Source organism: Lepeophtheirus salmonis, chromosome 1, assembly GCF_016086655.4.
Source record: "Lepeophtheirus salmonis chromosome 1, UVic_Lsal_1.4, whole genome shotgun sequence".
Taxonomy (NCBI): Eukaryota; Metazoa; Arthropoda; class Copepoda; order Siphonostomatoida; family Caligidae; genus Lepeophtheirus; species Lepeophtheirus salmonis.
The window spans coordinates 749,771-770,273 of record NC_052131.2 but is presented as its reverse complement, the minus strand read 5'-3'; the positions used below and the strand labels follow the sequence as shown (position 1 = coordinate 770,273).

Sequence of the window (20,503 nt, the reverse complement as noted above, 5' to 3'; positions counted from 1 at the left end):
TTTTCGGAGAAAAATTTCCAAAGTCTATATCTATTCACGGACAATAAATTTTTTGTAAAAAACTTGAAAACTTTAATTAAATATCAAATATTATATTTTCTAGTAAGAATAACAAACTATTTAATTTAGGAGGGGCTACGGCCCCTCCAACCCTCCTTCAGCGGACGCCCTTGAGCCTCATTTACTAACTATTATCTTCATTCCTACACTTAATGGGGTGTTGCATGAAGCAATCTGTTTCGCATAGGCTTACACAATAGCTAAGTTGATTTTAATGGATAGTAGAATTTGTGAGCAACATCATCAATGGGGCTTCAGCATTTTTTACTTATATTATTTTGTTAAGAAAGCGAGAGAGTGTGGCGACATCTTGCGGGAAGATGATACAATTCCCTTACTGATAGTATGATTTCGTATAAAACAGGGGGGTATATGCGAGTGACATAGAAGGCGCAGTGAAAATTGTACTCAACAGTTGCCATTTTTTTAAACAACAAGATACAGACTGTCAAATCACCTTGCGGATAATATATTTCTTCAGTTTGCTCATATCCTATTCATTATTACAGTTCATTAAATAAATATCATTAAAAGAAGCTGTTACAAAATTAGGCATAAATCTATCAAAAATTTATGCACCATAACTTACGAATCCAAAAACTATTTAATGTCCCTAAAAAATAATTTTTTTTTATTTATTCCAAAGCCTTCAATTCTTATAGATTCAATTGAATTAGATGTTTTATTGCTGTAAAGTAAAATAAAAAATTCTCGTTGTATTTTAGCCATTTAGAGAAAAATATATGTTTAGGTCGTCGAGTTTGACAAAACTTTGATGGTTTAGATTCATCTTTGCAATAACTTTATTATTCTGCTTACTATAGTAACAACAAAAAAGAAATCTACATATGCAACATTATGCAAATTTATAGTACCTCAAAAAAGTAACATTGTGTATAAATTCAGTAAGTATCTGTATCGGATGGGCCTACATTTATAACACTCAAGATTCAGTGTATTTTCTAAAATCCTGTACATTGTGTACACTAGACTAAAGCTGATCCCTCAACTTTGTTGGAATAAGCTTACACTTTTTTTGTTACTGTTTATAATTATAATGGAGATACAAATGCAATTTCTTTAAAATATATTTACTGCAAGCAAAAACCCAATGAAATTTTGGAGAATGTTACAAAATGTTAAAAATCACATATTTGGGTTTGGAATATATCCAATTATTAGGTTGAAATTTTTAGATCTACCCCTTAAATAGTGTATACATAATGAGTTTCAAAAAATGTGAATATTTATTGACACTTTTTGAAACTCTAATCAATTTTTAGGTATTTAATAATAAATTACGGAAAATTGGATTTAATATTTTATAATTATGGTATTTTAATCTAAATATTGGATTTTGATAGTTTTTTGTTCACTTTTTTCTAAAATCTCATCAGCTTCATATTCAAAGTAAATATTTATAAGCATATACTAATTAATTTTTTGGTAGTTTTTTAGTTATTCTTTCTAGTCCAGTTTTAGACCTGGTCCTATTAGTCTTTTAGAACAGTCCGTAAGACCGTCGGTCCTTCAGACTGTCAATACTAGTACGAGGAAGGAGAAGATATATTCTTGCGTGTCTTCATCACCGACTAAACCTTATAAGTTTTAGGACTGATATGCAAGATTGAACCGGACCAGACTGAGACTAAACTGGACCGGAATTCCCCTGAACTAGACGGGACTGCAATATTAAGGCCTAATTAAGTACCAATACATCCCTAATATCAATGAAATTACACATATGAGTTGATTAAGCTCAAGCACAGTACCAAAAAAGATTTAGCATTATCCACCATCATTGAAGAATTTGTTTTGCCTCGCCTTAGTAATGTAATACTCTTTACATGGAACATGTAGACCAACTAAAGACAATTTTCCCCCATTTATAGAATAGTTGTGAAATGCAATAAACAATTGAATTAAATCAATCGTCAAATGAATTTCTTTAGAAATTAAAATATTTTTTTTTATTATTAATAATGATCATTCTGATGACATAAAATCAAATGTATCTACCACAAAAATAATTTGTTTATTCTATACGCACTTGTTACACGATTGCTTTAATGCAATTCTGCCTTTCATTTTATAACTAGTCTACTCTCAAAGATAGCCATTATATTAATCAACTAATGGGGGTGGGGGGGGGAGATTTCATGTTCAATGTATTCTTTACTCCAGCCGTGGAATTCTACACACAACAATTAATCACAAATGCAGCTTAGCCTGTGTTTCTTTTTCAGTTTTCCACCGTTTTAATGAATGGAATAAAAAATTAAGTTAAAACATTCTTTCAACAGATCTCTCCTTTCATATTCCCCTTATGTGGGAATAAAAAGACTACGTGATTTTCCAGGTATCTAGAATTCCATGACTTAGTTATGGAACTCCAAATATCTGGAATAGGACAGTATTTTTCATTTTCCCATATGAGTCAATTTTCCTTTTATGTGTACAATAATATATAAAAGTAAGATTGGGACTGGGTATATTGTGTTTTAAAATTTCTAAAACCCCAATATGCAAATTTAAGAAACGATTGGTCTTTTTCATTATTTTTATTACAAATTTTAATCTGAAGAATTATTTTTTGCAAAAATTTTAGTATTTAATTTTTTTAAATAAAAAAAAAACGATCCATTACTTATCATGGATATCATTGAATGTGTTGATTTCCAAAGAATTAGGAACGAAAAATGTATCTAAACACAAATTGTACTCGTGAGTGCATAAAATTTATGAAAAAAGTTGGATCTATTACTCAAATAAAACAACTGAATAACTAATAAGTATTCAATCTTATGCATTTAAACAAATATGATGTTTCTAATCCTATTCAAATGATTTTATTTTTGTACATACTACATGTTATTTACACACACAAATATATCATGCTTATCTTAATGCATATATATAGCGTAATTTAAGTCATTATATCTATTTTTTTGCATTCCTAATTCCTGATGTACACATTTTTTTTAGAAATTGAATAAGCATCAAAATAGTTAAATATATTATCTTTAAAATTTATTTTTAGCGAAATCATCAATCAAATCATTTAAATATTACCATTTTAGTGTCCAAATATTAATTAGTATAGAGTCTTGAGGCAAAGTGCTTGTCTCCACCCCTTCCCTCTAAAAACCACCACCGTATCTTTATCCAAACAATTATTCGGGAAAATTATTTTAATTGAAAGAAATAACTTAATAATGCATTTTGAGTTCTAGGTAGTATAATATCCTTCTTGTTCAGCTAAACTGTCGTTGGCATTTTTACAGCTATAACCTTGCAATTTTAAGCCATTAGTTGAATTTTATTTGTTTTAAATAAATAATTTGTTTATTGTTTTAGTTTTTTATGTTCAAAATTCCTTTGCTAGGATATAATTAGAAGTTTTTTTACTCAGCGTTCTTACACTAGAAGGTAGATATTAATAAACTCCTTTTTCAAAAGCTTGGCATATATTTCAAAGCTATATCCTAGCGTTGATCATTGCAATATTTATAGGGTGTACTCTTTCCTTGCCATAAGTTGATAAACGATTGTATTACATGTTTAATTTAAGATTTAATTACATTGAAATAATTAATTTCCTTTAAAAAAAAAAGATTTCAGATCCAAGCTTGATCCTGGATACGGACAAAATTCGTATCTCAAGACACAACACAATGTATGTTTAGAGGTTTGAAAAAAGAGTAATTTTTCAACTTAAAAAACCTTTTATTTAATGCAATTGATCGTATGTCTACGAAAACAAAGTGAGAACAGAGGGTTACCTTGCTAACACAAATATTTACAATGTATTTCATTATCAACTGTCGATTTTTATGCTTCTATTCTCTTAATCAGTATTTTGATCATTGATTGATTGAATTAGCATCCGTTATTATTTAGCTATAAATAATTATCAACAATCATTCCATAGTTGGGAGAATTGGCTATCATTTATCAACTGATTTTAGGTATTTTATATTTGTTATTTTCTGAGGAAAGGTTGCATGATACAATAAAGGAAATGATATGAGAAGTCATTCCTTATAAAGATGTATTTTGTACCCTTTTTCAAAGCAAAGAAAAAGATTTACATATATTTTCAATCAATGTGTCAATTACTACTCTAATAAGAAATAAGGCAGTGGTGTCCACAATGGGTGGGCCGGAGGGGGATGTAGCCCCCTAAAAAAATATACAAATTTACAAAAAAAAAAAAATCCTAAAAATTTAATATTTGAAATTTAATTTCTCAATTTTTTCCCCCAAAAATTTAATGTTTTGCGCACAACTGTAGATTTTTGAAATTTTCGTCCAAAAAATTAATTTGTGAAATGTTTGCTAAAAAAAATTTAATTTTTTAAATTTTTGTCCAAGAAATTTAATATTTGATTTTTTTTTGTGAAAAGTTTTAGATGTTTGAATTTTTGTTCTAAAAAAATTATTTTTTTGTGAATAGCTATAGATTTGAAAGTTAATTTTAAAACATTTTTTATAAATTTTTGTAAAACAATATGGATTTTAGAAATTTTTTTAATTTTATTTAAAAAAAAAATACAACCTCAAAATATAATCCTGCAGATGCTCCTGGAAGGATGACAATTCATTTAATTTTGGAGCGATAGTCACGCATATTTTACAAATAATCTACAAAATTACTAGAGATATCATAAAAGTTGTAATTTTGGTGTTTGTAAAAACTCTGCACGAGATAATGTAATCAAAAATGTGGTCATTTTAAGAAACAACATATATACTGATAGATATCACTAAAGTCTTCTTTGCTTCATGTTACGTTTTATTTTTCAAAACTGGGAGGAGTGATCAATAAAAAGACGAATATTTTGCAAATTGACAACATTTTTTTTTAATTAAATACACTCGCCGGGATTTCTACATTTTTCGTATCTTTAAAAATATTATAGACTGAAGAAACCGGGAGAAATGGTGATAGAGCGAATGCCCTCCACTATTTTTAAAAATCAATTTCGCTTATTCATAGATAAAAATGGCTTCTAACAGCTTGGAATTATACAACAATGTGACTATTATTTGAAACTTGCTCAAAGTATCTTCATATCATTTTATTAATTACTGGAACTCGCGTGCAAACTTATAAAGATACTTTGTGCCATACTCTGGACTTGAATTAAATAAAAAGACGTATTAAATAATATATTCTACTTGGAGAAAGATCTGTTGCATCTTATTTGTGAATAATCGAAGAGGTAGTGTTTAGTTGTATACCTTCATAGACTATGAGGGAAGGCAAAAATTGTTTGCATTTTTTTATAAAGATGATATGATAACTTGTTTTTACAAAAATAAATTGCAAAATTGATGTTTAATATATATGTATTTTTAAATAAATGTAGTACATTTAAATAATTAATTACTTTAAATTCAATGAAAGCTCTGACGTGTAGAGCGTCTGTCTGTCATTTTGTAAATGTCACATCATTCGTTAAATCAAATGATTAACATATATATGTACATATTTTGACTCAATATCATCTAAGGAGTTGTTACATTCTCTAGGCGTTCTTTGATTCTTTTTTCCCACTTTTATGTCATATATAAAATATTTCATAAATTAAAAGAAGGAAAAATAAATTTAGATAATCTTCCTTGATAATTCTCATTATTTTGATAAATTTGTAAAATAAACACACAACTTAAAAAACTTGTTAATACCTTAGTAAAAAATATCACACGAGTCAAAATAAAATCAAGTAATTTAAAAAAAAAATATATATATATATGTATATTTTATTTTAAAGATTCAACTGACGAGCGTTTAAAAAAAATATTAATCTTTCTCAAGACATCTTTTTTTTTTTTTGCATCGCATAAACAAATAATTACTTTTAATGGAAATTTCATTATTAAACATTCACAAGAAGAAAAATCTAGCGTTAAATGTATTAGTTTATTATTCAACATAAGCATAGACTTATTAATTATAAACATTTTCTAGCGTGCAAAATTGTGTGATGTTCTCAATCTTAACGATGTTTTTTTTTAATTTCTCAAGCTATTTTCATCATTTTTAAATAACTGAGGAGAGAATGTCTAAATAGAAAGTGTAGGTATTCCCATTAATCTAAGAGAGTAGTGCTGATGATTTGTTGGGTAATATTATTGATATATGTACATTTTCCATGCAATTTTTAAATTCAATCCAATCTTCTACGAAATTGGTAAGGAAAAGGGGAGGGGGGGAATAAATAACTTAGAGCCTCTTAAAATATAGTTGAATATCTTACGCCCTCGGATTGGCCCGGGCGGTAGTGTGGGATTGTTCAAAACCACTACTAATTCATTTCTTTCTTTAATTTGTAATGGTACACTCAATTTTAAATTACTTTTTAGTTTTTCTTTATGGAAAAGTTAGAGTATCCATAATAAAACATTTTCCTCCAAGGAAATCTTCCACGGGCAATTTTCCCCAGGATAGTTTTCTGCGTACACGATCGGACATATATTATGCATCACAGGTTCTAAGTGTAAGTCTCACTTAGAATCAGAGTAGAATTGAGTATTGACAACGGATTAATTGCTGCCTAAGTGTCTCCTAGATAAGTATTCGGTGACAACGGATTAATTGCTGCCTAAGTGCCTCCTAGATAAGTATTCGGATTTGCGTTTATTTTCGCCCTCTCTTAACTGCTTGTAGCTAATTCAATAAGTAAGGATAGCTCCACTGTTCTCCTTCAAAATAGTCTTCGAATGATTAGAGTTAACTCTTTCTCTCATGAAAACACAAAATCCTTCTTTTTCAGATTGATTGTAAAGGTTTAAAAACCTTTTATTTTGCATCCAACTGCGTAATAATAGTTTACATTTTTCCTCCATATTAATAAAAAATAAAGTGTTTTTGTTCTTATAAAATTTGATTGCTACACCCTTAAGATGGAATACATAAACAATGTCACACGAGTCTACAGTTTACAGAGGCAGTATTTATTAAAACATTACCAACAGTTGATTACTATCAATAATAATATATATTAACATATGATTATATAAATGTATTATTTGTATTTAATTCAGAGTAGTAGTGGCATTAATAAAGATTGATGTTTAGAATTTTTTTTTCTAAAATTACATTTTTTTGGACATGAATTGTAGTTCTTAAATTTTATGAATTTTAAATCCATAGCTATTCACGAAAGATAAATTTTTTTGGAAAAAAAAAATTCAAAAATACATACCTATTCTCCAGAAATTAAATTTTTTGAGAAAAAAATTTCAAAATCTAGAGCTGTTTACAAAAAATTAAATTTTTTGAAAAAAATTCTAAAATTAAATTTCAAAAATAAAATTTTTTGAAAAAACTTTAATTATTAAATTTTCATGAGAAAAATTTCTAAAATTTATACTTATTTTTAAAAAGTTACATTTTGTGGAAATTAATAAAAAAACATAGAGCTGTTCAGAAAAAACTTAATTTTTTTTGAAATTTTTTTTCTAATATTAACTTTTTTGCAATATTATCATTTTTTTGAAAAATTTCTAAAATCTATACTTATTTTTAAAAAGTTACATTTTGTGGAAATCATAAGTATTACATTTTTTGTTTTTTTCTAATATTAACTTTTTTGAAAAATTTTTCTGAGAAAAATCTATACTTATTTTCAAAAAGTTACATTTGGTGGAAATTTTTGAAAAAAAACATGGAGCTGTTCAGAAAAAACTGAATTTTTTTTGAATTTTTTTTTCTAATATTAACTTTTTTGCAATAAAAAATTCAAGTATTACATTTTTCTAGGAAAAATTTCAAAAATCCATAGCTATTCAGAGACAATTATATTAAAACTCCTTAATTTGGGGGCTAAAGCCCTCCAGACCTCCCCCTGCAGATACCCCTGATTATACATACATCGTTGAAGCTTAGTCCTTCTAGAACTATTGATATTAGGGGTAGAGGAGTACTAAAAAATTTGGCAAAATGCTTATGGAAAAAAATACATTTTTGTTACAATAGACAAATTTGTATGTTTATTATTTCAGTGTTCATTTGGAACATGGTGGAGGTGGAAGGGGGGGGGGTACGAGCTCTTGTTAGTAGTTTTATGTGACCTCAGGATGGTTGATGGCTGCCTTTTGGGGGTTAAGTAACCAAAATGTTAACTTCAACAGCCCCCTGACTGAAATTTGTTAACAAAAAAGCTAGTTGAAATGATTGTTGTAAAAATACCATGTAGTTTACATTCTATTAACAAATTGTTCTTTAGAGGTGTCGCAAATTGCAGGTAAAATAATCAAAATCTATGGATTTTGATTAAATGTCCATATCGGGGACAATATAAGTATTTTAAACCCAATAAAGACTCCCAACTATAAATATAATTCTTGGGTATTTTCAAGGATATACTTCGCATCAAAAATGCATTTCTCAGCTCAAAGGCCAAAAAAGAGTATGAATTCAATACAATTGAGTTAGAAACGACGGGTTAGAATATGAGGAAATCAAATGCCCCCTTGTTATGATGAAGTCGAGTTCAATCTCCCAATGCACAGTAGGTCTAAGTTTCAATAGATCTGTAAAATTCGTTTAGTAGGAAGTCAGTTTCTTGAGTTTGGAAACGGACGAGAGGAACAAGAAGATGAAGGAGCTAGTGTGGAAGGAGGGAGTGAAGGTGAGGTCGAAGAAGAGGAAGAAGCAGACGAAGAGTTGACGAAGGTGCCTAAGCCCAAAAGGAACTAGAAAAAACCAGGTGTTGCCAAAAATGGAAAGAAACTTAAGGCCCGTAGCAATGATGACAATTGTGAGAAGGGATGTGACAATAGTGACCAAATGAAGAAGAAAATTCAAGAATTTAATGGAAAACAAAATAAATCCAAAAAGTCGACTAAGTAACATTTTACTTCAACTCTTGTAAATCATTTTTAGAACAATTTTTAACCTAGACCTACTGTTTTTTATAAGAATATGTGAATATAATTGTTTAGATATTTTAATTTTTATGGTAAATATATTCTAATTTTTTAAGCAAAAGCGGGGTGTGTACATATAAAGTAGGAAAATAAATTGATATTTTCTCTTTTTATTGATTTTTGATTCAGGCCTGTTTTTATGTTGACGCACTAAAAAATATTTACAACAAGTCACTTTCTCACAAAAAACCAAAATTTTGTGACCAAAAAACCAAAATTTTGACAAAATACATTCATTTTTTGGCAAAAAAAAAACCTTTTTATTTTTGACCAATTTGACATTAAAAAATTTAATTGTCAGGTAATTGCAGCAGTAATGGTTGTTTAGGTCCATTAAAAAGACATCTTGACGTAAAGCGAAACCCTTAATTGTAGACCTCGTATTAAAATCATTTTCATGAAATAATAAGTTTTCTTACTGAAGGATCATTTTTTCAGATTAAAAAAAGTGCCTGATAATCTTCATCATTTTCTTCTTATGGAAAAATATGAAGTTTTTTTTTACATCATTATAGAAATTTATGTGGTTTTGTGTTTATTATTCATTCAGTGTTCATTAGAAACTTGGGAAGAGGAGGAGGGGGGGAGATACCCACTTTGACTATATGTATGTTCTTATGTAGTATATGTATATATAAAAAACTATAAAAGCAACTCTAGTCGAAAGACACGACAACAACAAAATCCCCCCTCTTTATATTAATTCAATTAGTGAGACATATAAGGAAAGAAGAAGAAGACCCACAAATTTGTATACATACTAATCTCTATAATGACATGTTCACCATAAATGAGTAGAGCAAGTGACTACATATGAGTTGTATTCTGTATGACAAAGACCGAGCTGTAGTTTCTTCTATTAGTCTATTAATTTAATTTAATTTGTTTTAATGAGTCTTCAGTCTAAGTGTGTGCGTTTTTCTAAAGAAACACTACATCTACATAGACGGCCACTATAAATATTATGTTGTGTAGGGGAGACCAACGAAAAACATGGATATTGGGGGTGGTTAAAAAAATATGAAATTTGAAAAATGCCCACTTTTTTTAGTTATTGTCTAAAAGGATTCATTTATTAACGGAAGCTGTCAAAACTATTCCTTTTTGAGAGAACAATAAGTATACAATATTCACTCGTGTTTGAAAGGCAAAGAGTAACTTCCTTGGATTAGTTGTGGAATTATTCCTTGATGTACTCGGAGTATAATTGAGGATGATTGTAACTCCTGCCTTGTATATCATTGCTACTAGAGAGTATTTATTTCTTGTACTCACTACTTTAAAGAACAATCATGAGAGCTAAGATCCTTACTTCCCAAACTTTCTTTAAATTGTTAGGGTTATCTTGTTAATTTTCAATTTCTTTTATTTAAATGCTAGTTTAGGTTTGCTCGATGTTGCTCAGCTCATTCAGGAAGTAAAACTAACTCTTTTGCTGAATATAAATGCCGTAAAATTGTAAGAATTATAATTCTTTCTCATGTTGAGTTTACTAATGTATAGGCATTATATAGGCACTCTTCTTTTACGCGATGAGGAAGTAGTTGTTTAATTATGGTTCAGACGCCGAGCTCACAGATTATCAGCCACTTTGTTGTGTCTTGACGAGGTTGAGGAGAGACAGGACGACCGAGAGAAGTGAGGAAAGGTGTGGAGAAATAATTCAAAGGTTTGTTTATAGGAACATCTATATTATTAGTTAAACAAAAACCTACTCTAATACATACATAAAATACACGGCTATTTACACTTAAAACGAGGTAAAAGACTGTACTTTACACACACACATATACATATATATACAAGAAAATAAGAGAAGAGAACAAGGGGGAAGGAATCACGAATACATTACACACTTCCCTGAGCATCTATGACTCCTCCTAGAAACATAATATTTTCTATTAATTAGGAAATAAGTTCTAACTTGTATAAGAAAATTTATAGATTAAATATTATAAAGATAACGGAGCCATCGTATCCAATGATATTTATGTAATTTTACAAAGATTTAAATAATAGAAAACATGCTTACATGTTACAAATTGCTTAGTTTGTGTTAACCAGTATGGGGTAATTGAGCTAAAATCAACAAGTGTTGGAACTGATTTAGGGCCCCCCCCCCTGCCTACAATTTGTTTATAGAGATCTTGAATATAAACACGTTTATTCATATATATTGTACAGATTTCAAGCATGAATAACCAATTCTGCAGTATGTATTATGTAGAATTAAGGGATTTCCCCCTCTTTTTTTTTTTGCACATTTTTTATAGCAAATTGATGAACTTCAATTAAGTAATAAAGACTAATTTGAACCCCCCAAATTGCATAACAATATGTTTTTATATTATTAAATTATGTACATTAGACTGGCCTGTTTCTAACTTTTATTAGAAATTTTGAGCTCTCATATACATTTTGTTAAAAAATGATCATTGACAAAAAAAAAAATAAACAAAACATTGATAAAGTGTGTTGAAAATAATAGCTCTATTTTGTTTCCTGTAACTCCTATTCCCATTTTCAATCGAAGATAATAATTTAAGAAAAAAATAATTGTTCGGTTTTTTTAAAGATAACTTACTGATTTAAAAATAGTTATAAAAACAATAAAAAATTAATATCTACCAGTGTTTTGAAGATAATTGAAGAAGAAGACACCATTTTTGAAAAAACCTCAATTTTTAAAACTTCAAAGCCGTTGTGGTACCTCTAAATTTTCTTTTTAAATCGTTAAAAAATTGTCAGTGATTAAATATTACGAGAATGTATATTTTAGGCTTATGTGAGGTCAACATCTCTAGAAAAAAATGGACAAGTTTAATGTGGATATTATATAAGAGTTTATGAAATGGTCCATGAGAAAAAGTGTAACGAATTACCTGTTGTCAAAGAAAATAATATCAATAATTAGTGATGTAAATCGTGTGTATTTTTTAAGTGGCCTTTTTTTTGGAATTGGTAAGATAAAGAATGGATTGTCTTTTTCTCAGCTGTTGTCATAATTGTGTAACCCCTAAATAGTGAACTGACTTTTCAAATACATTCAATTTTATTCAAAACCTCATTGAACATTCGCGTGTGCACATAAAATACAAAGATTGAACTCAGAGTCGAATTGAAAATTAATATCAGGATAACTCTTGTCAATGTTCTTGTTTATTTCCTTCTTCCCTTCCTCCCTTGTCACAGCTGATTATAGCTGGTCTAATGAAACGTCATGATATTGAAGCTGCTCTATTAACATTTTCCAAATTTTTAGGCTTAAAATATTAATATTTGGTTTTATTAACATGACCAAAATACACACGATTTTTATCATTAGTCAACAACCAAATCGCGGAGGGATCACCATATCGTCAATATTAGTGATATTATTTTTGAGATTATTTTATTTATAGGACCTTTTATCCTTTTATGCCTACAATCCAAGTACACAAAGTAACTACTGGATTGAATATGATAGAGCGTTTTCACTTACATCATAAATTGTATCATTATTGAAGGCAATCAAAGGCAAGACTTCATCAAATGGCTTTCAAGTTTGAAGAAATATGAGATAATTTGCAAAAAAGTGCCTACACTTTGTAAAAAATAATTTATGACGATGTAATAACATATTTTAATACATAATTAGGCTGTGATATACAGTGAAGCTAAATGCTAATATATATTTTTTTGATTCACAGTGAAGATTTAAGTTATTTTATCAGTCAGACTTATTTTGACTTCCAAAAACGGCAGTAGCTCCCGATTTTGGTTCATTTTAATAAATAAAAGAAAAGAAACGTATTATTATAAAACTAAGACTTGTGATTCAAAAGTTATTTTAAACTTACTCAAGAAAAATTAATATAATATTTTAATAATATACATGAAATAAGTAAAAAATGAATCTGAGTTATTAAACTGGACTGGATGAAAATTTTCAGAGACTTGAACTTGTGAGTAATGACTTGAGACTCGACTTGGACTTGTAGTATATGGACTTTTCCCCACCTTTACTACATTGTAAGTAGATACCAGAGACTCCTAGGTTCGAGATGGCTATGAATCTTGGGTATATAGCAGGACCGAAAACTTGTCCTGGTTCTATGTAAACCACAATAACCGTAAAAAGACAAAAATAGCGGTTCAAAAACGTAGTTTTTGACTCAAAATATCTGATATATATTTGGATCTGAAATCGAAAAAGGGGTAACAATTATATTTAAAAAAAAGGAACCGTATCGAGCTGTGGGGCAGTGCTATGCTTCTAAGACGAGTTATGAGTCATAATAGACAATCTCAAGTTCAGTCCTAGTCAATCTTTAAAGGGAACCTCGAAATTGAACTCAGAACATTGATAAGAATATGATTTGTATCGATTCTGGAGCTGAATACCGAAAAATGATGCAAATTATCCGAATAATTTTTCAAAAAGAGCCAAAACTACCAGGAATCAGTCATTACAAACTCATGTCTAGTTCAAGTTAATTTATTAATTAATAACACAAGTCAATTTGAAAAAGGAACACCAGAATAGAACTCAGTTCAAGCACTGATAACTGATTTATAAAAAAAAATACGAATGATAACTACCTGGATCTAAAATTAAGATTCTAAATTAATTTGTAGTTCGAGATAAACAACTTTTATCTTGTTGTTTTGGTGTAATTACAAATGGATTTTCATCTCTACTTTTCAACAATTTAAGTAGCTCTTAGTGGTAGAAATACAATGTTATTTAAGAGAAATGTTTCATCATGTGGTTATGGTGTCTATTAATATATACAATTTTATTCTGATCGAGCCAAAAAAAAAAAGAAGAAAGAAAATCATAAATGCTACTACTTATATTTAACAAAGCCGACTGTTTTCATCTCTAAAAAATCTTATATATTATAAGAAACCCCCAACATCTATCATCTAACAAATAAGAAAAAAGGATAAAATATTAGCCGAACGTTATTTATGATTGAGGAATATGAAAAATAAAGAAAACAAAAAATAAAAACATACACAAAGAAGTAGTAAGCAACACAAACTATGGGTAGTCAAAAGTATAATAAAATGGGGCCAATAATGTAAAGAATCTCATTTTTCATTTTCAGAAATGCTTAAACAAAAATGTTTGTCATTGTCTAACTTATAAAATGATTCTAAGAAGGTTTCCCTAGGCCTTGCTTTCATTTAACTCATATTTTGTACAACTTTTATCATATACACCTTATCTTGTAGTCTTACAAATAAAAAAGCCATTATTTTATATTATAGTTTTTTGTGTTTTTTTAATGCTAGCGTAAAATTTATTCTTTTTTCATATCCCTCCGTTAAATAACATTCTTTGCATATTACGATTCGTAAACTGAGTAAAAATAAACATGTTTAATTATATGATAAATATAGTTCCTTGATATAAATGTCTTTATATCAATAAATTATTTTATTTACCCATGAAAGGTGCCGCTAATTATTTTTAAAGTACTAAAAATTTATGGTCACAATGAAATGATTAGAAATTGATATATTTTATTTAAAAAAAAACCATATTAGGGCAAAATAAAGTATCGTTTAAAAAGTGTAGTTTTAAACTATTTTAACATTAATGAGTTTATCAAGTTATCACAGAAATAACAAGTATTTGTATATACGATGTAAAAAAATATATGGACATCCTTTTCTTAATTTGTTTGAGAATTATTGTTTACTCATCACATCTCCAAGAAAGTTATAGCTTAGTTAGACAAAAAAACAAAACAAACATTATAGTTGAAATGAAATCATTTGGATTTTTCTGCCTTATTTCTCAAAATAATATATATAAAGAATTATTTCTGTGTACATATTATTAAAATAATCTTGTTACAACACTAATACCATATTTTTCAACACGTTTAATTACTAAAATAGGAATGGGTATTTCGATATTTTTTCTGTACTCTTTTAACTCATAGAAATATAAAATATAAGTGACTTTCAGGGGAATTTACAAGTACTAACAATAGCTCCCACTGGTGCTTTTGTTTATCGTGGGAAATTAGACTAGGTGAAATTTGTATTATTTTTTATAAAAAGTAAAACTTTGATGAGGATGGAAGTTGATGTCATTTAAGAACAAAACTTTAATTGCAAAATGGTGCTTCAAGTACGCTTTACCCTGAGAAACATTATGATATTATATATAATCCAATAGTTTGAAAAATATTTTTTTCCAACATCAATATGATTTATTGTTATTTTACACTAAAATAATAATAAAAAAACACATCAAGAATACGGTCAAATCGGGTCTAAAAGCCACATGAGGTTTTATGAGGTCACTTCCAAAAACCTATCACATTTTCAGTTTCCCTAGTATGATCAAAATTTCACGAAAAGGAATTAGGTATCTATCTTTTTCTTAATCGGAGAAAATAAAAACTGACCCTTTTATTGAAGGTCTAATAAATTCTTTATAACTTTTTTTATCACAATGAGAAAAACTGTAGTTTATCCTAGAGTGAAGATTTGCAACTTCATAATGAAAAAAAAAAAAAAAAGAATTTAAAAAAATTAATCAATTAAAATCTATTTAAAATTTGTTATATGAAAAATATTTTTATTCAGCTATTCAAATTTATTAATAGGACATAATCGTAAAATATTGAGCTCTCAATACTACAAAAACTAAATTTTTGGACCATTCAAGTAATTTCCATTTTCCTCGAGGCAGGAGTCAAATTAAATAGGAAGACATAATTTCAATCCAAGAATTTTTTTTTGATGAGTAATAGTATCAATTTTGTAGAGTACCATTTTAAATGCATCAGTACTCCAGTATACCAAACAACATTATTCTAAGCAAATAAATATTCAAGCACAATATTCCGATTTGACAAGGAAATTGAACTTTTTTATTCTTTGAAATAAATATGTATATTAAAATAATGTCTTTCAACTTTGCATCTAGAATCCCTTCATTACAATAATGGATGTATTATGCATCATTTTATCCTATGCCACATGTAAATACTATAATTATACATGTCAGTTTTGTATCCGATAACTAGAGATGTGAAAATGTGCCCATTTTTAGGTGTACAAGGAAAAGATTGTCCAATTCATTTGTACAAATTGTTATATTATTATATATTGAATATACAGTTATAGTCTGTACCAGCAAATTGTATAATTATATCCTTGCACTAAAGCTTTTTACTATAGCACAGCTTACATCATTTCCCCTTATGCTGTATACAACTTTTTCTTTCATTTACAGAGTTTACCTTTTTAGTTCAGTTAAAAGAGTTCGTATCTACATAGTTATATAGTAACATCTAACTATGCAAAAGTGGTCAAAATCTTAGTGAGCGTATCTTTTTTAAAAAGTATACAGATGTTGTCAACATGGTTGAAAATAACATGATCTGCCAGTATGCTAAAAAAGAAATAAAAATGAATGTGGTCAAATTGGCAGTTTGAAAAATATTTTTTGGGTAAGAGCAGCTTAGTTGTTCATGATGTTTCATTAGTTTAGATAGGCCTCCTACGTTGATCCTCAATTCTACTCCGAGTACAACGAGGGCTTACACTGAACGCTCCTTAACGAATTATCAGTCTTACTTCTCGTCTTCAAGGTACTAGGTGTTATTTCATGCTTATATGTTCTCTTTTCACGAATACAAATGATAACAGCTATCGAAAATTATATAAAAATATTATTCAGGTAACAACTACAAAAAAACTCTTCCATTATCATATTGTTTTTATCTGTGGTTGTTAATCTGCAAGATATGAGTGTTTTTATTAATTATTTCTCCCTGTTTCGAAAATTAAAATGTATTAAGGCGAGTTACCACATCTATCGGGGGTTTTAAAAATACGTGTATAAGTTTGGAACGGATGCAATAGGCTATGTATTTTGAAGGAATTTCCATACAATAATCTTTAAACCTCAACAATTCATGTTATTAAGAACAAGAGGTTTGATGATTTAAAATGAACCTTGTTTGGAGGAGAAAAAATGGCAAAAAAAATTTTTTTTTTTAAAGCACTTTAGTTACTCATATGCTTTCAAAATTTATTTTTTTGTGGCATTATCTCTCCTCCAAACAAGTTTCACTTTAAATTACCCAACCTCTCGATTTTTATAAGATGAATTGTTGAGGTTTGAAGATTATAGTATGGAAAGTCCTTCAAAATATATAGTCTAATGATCCGTTTCTACTTATACACGTATAATAAAAAAATCTTGATAGATGTGGTAACCAGCCTTTAGCAAGCAAGGAGCAATATGCATAGTTTATATTGTGTCATATCTGTTCATAGATATGTCGAAATTAAACTATTTTCATATTCCTAATAACATTCAACGCTCCTAGTGGACACAAGAAAAAACGTCGCCACGACCAATACATTGTACAAATAATGATCACGTGGTCTTTTTTTTTGCTACTTTTTGTACAATTTTGCATGCCTAAAAATGTTTAACTTTTCACTTTCCTATTATTAATAAATAGTAACCTTCACGTCATAAATTGACGGTTTATTAGTCACCGCTCTCATAACTCATGTGTTCAGATTTTCACCCCTAACATTGTACTCCATTGAATAGATTTAGGAATCACATATGCTTTAAGCCACGTGTATTCTCTGCATAAAGTGTGTCTGTAATTAATACATATCAATTTATAAATTCATTGGGAAAAGGTCATTTTTTTTTGTATTTCTAATATACGAATTAATTAAATTTGTTTTACTCAAAACTTCAAATTTGTATCTAATATCCCTTCTAGACCTTCTAGATATAAATTGACGTATTCATATATGTGAGCGTCAGCACAAAAGCAATTTATAATGGATTACTTTTGTATTTTTTGACGAGTTCTCGTCAATTTATTCTTATTAGCACGTTGAGCACTCAAAAACTTCACTTAAAAAAGCAATAATTGATGATCAGAATAAAATAATCAAAAAATGATACAATTTATTTGAAAGGCCATTATATTAAATCAAATAAAGTTTCTAAACCATAGTTAAAATTAGTGGGTATCTTGATTCACCCCTCAAATTTGAGATAAAAAATATCGGGCTGTATGTACAGTGCAGGATGCAATTTCATTATCGTTTCTTTTTCTTTAATATTTTAACAATGGCGATAATTACTTAATTAATTAGGATATTGAATGTATTTATAAATATACCTGATATATAATTAGTCAAGCAAAATAATGAGGCACTTTTTGATACGGGGTTGGAAGCTTCAAAATGCTATCGCGATTTGATCCGGGGGAATTTCGTACCATTTTTCCGACATAGCGAATTAAGGGCATTGACGTTTGGACGAAAGGATGTCTTAATCTTCCTTTCCATTTTGCCCTAAAAATAAAGATACAGGAGATTGAGTTCGGGAGAGTATGAGGACTAGTTCAATATGTCCTAGAAGTTTTGACTTTGGCCACTGGTATGGCATGAACACCCAGATATAACCACCTGTGTTTACGTTCGGGCCATTTACAGGGAAAATAGGGAGGCATTTTTTTTCCTATAGCTGGAAATGACCTTAAGGACCCTGGCACGTTCTTTATGCTTGATCATTACTTATTTGTAGTCCCATTTCTGTGATCTCTTCCATAATTGGCATAAAAAAAGTTTTATTGACGTAACCGATTCGATAAATTTCCCATTTTAAAATTTCTGCGTTACAAAAAATCAATTTACCTTTTTTGTTAAACCTCTTGCCTTGACATCTTGATTCAAAATAACATCAAAATCGATCAGAGAGCTATTTATATACGTCAAATGGAAATGACGTCATAGAAAATCATATTATCCCGCGCAATTAGCAATAAGGATTGATTTGAATGAAGTCAAGATAATAAAGTTACAACCTCTATAAATGAAGTAAGAAAAAAAAACGGATTTTCTCATTTTCTTTTTAAAGATTTTTTTAATTCGATGCACCACTGATAGAAAAATCCGTGCAAATTTATGCAAGAAAGGGTTCAATTGTATATTTTGCATATACAAGTTATTATATCCCATTTGTAACTAATATGACAAAGTGTGTTCATAATTATTATAATATAATTTATTGTGTAAAAGGTAATTTTATTCTAAGTTTTCTTACTTAATGTGTTAATTGAATTTGGCTTGCTCAAAGTGTCAACTTTCCATATAAAAAAAGCCTTCATGGCATAAATTAACGTATTAACATATGCATTTCTAAATTTCCATTTGTTTAATTTTGATAACACATAATGACGTCCTTTGACTAATTCGCTGCAGCCATCCTGAAGTAACGAAAATACATTAATTTATAGCGTGGCTTCAGTTTGGTCCATTCCTTAGTTATTCGTTCCTTAAGGACACTCAAATTTGGTGTAAGTTTTAGCAGAAGACCTGGCTCCAAATACACACCCATATGCTGTAATCAAAGGTATGATGTCAGGTAAGAATTGTGCCCAAAAGTGTTTCGGACAATTTAAAAAATTAGATTTCAGATTTAGATATTAGTAGTATGGCTTAGGGAAAAGTTTCTTTTCTCAATAAAACGTATTTTTATTCAATCTCCAGTTAACCGGCCCATATTTATTTCATAGCAAATTTTGTGTTGAGATATATTATTTTTGTACGCCAGAAGAGTAGCAATTGAACAATTACAATAATTGAACATCATACCTGTAAAAAAATGTACTATAATTTAATGTAAATCTCTTTAGAATTATTATACCAATCATCATTTTGTATCACTACCATAAATAGATTTTTTTATAAATGTTGCAAAACGTTTTTGGATACGGAGAAAATTGAAATATTTGTCGAGTCATATTCAAATGTAATTCATGAGGTCTTGTAGTTCTTTGACAAGATTAGATGGATTTTTAGACCGGGTCTCCCTCCTCTCTAAGTAGTCACTTGGTTTGTTAATCTCCCCCTACACATTTAGTAAGAATAAAAGAATTTAACATTAGTGTAATCAAATTAATATATTGTATAATAATTATGAACAGGTGCGTTGCTTGCTTTTATCATTTGGGGTGGGTAGGCTCTTCCCCTCTAGTTGTCAACGCCATCCTAAAATTACTTATACAAAATAGATTTATTTTGTATATGTATTTATTGTGTACCAGTTGTAATGTATGTACTAATATAAACAAATTGTAAAAGTGGCAATTTTCATGTCTTAAAATACATTATTCGATTACCGGGTGGTCCATTGAAATTTGAACTCTTACTAATTCAATAATTAATGAAGATGAAGTAATTGAAATTAATTCATATTTCGATATATTAAAGAATAACCAATTAGTTACAAAAAAAAAAAAAAAAATCTGAGCTCTGTAGCTTACGTACAAGTAAAGAAAATGACACTTGAGTGGGAACGACGGATCTCCATTGATGCACTCCAATCAGTTGGGCATCTCCAGGAAAACCGTCTACGCCGTCAGCAAGGAAAAACGTTAGAAAGGAAGAAATGCTCATTAAAAAATGCCAAACTGTACCCGGAGGAGTTAAATAGAAGAGCACAGGTCAATCCCTTCAA

At 28.8% G+C, this 20,503-nt stretch overlaps 1 protein-coding gene and 1 pseudogene across 1 annotated transcript in view; both read left to right on the top strand.

Moving 5' to 3' along the window:
- Positions 1 to 20,503, top strand: part of LOC121132310 (uncharacterized) — an 81,234-nt gene that overhangs the window by 5,757 nt on the left and 54,974 nt on the right. The window lies entirely within an intron of this gene.
- Positions 8,239 to 9,447, top strand: LOC121123391 (uncharacterized; annotated as a pseudogene).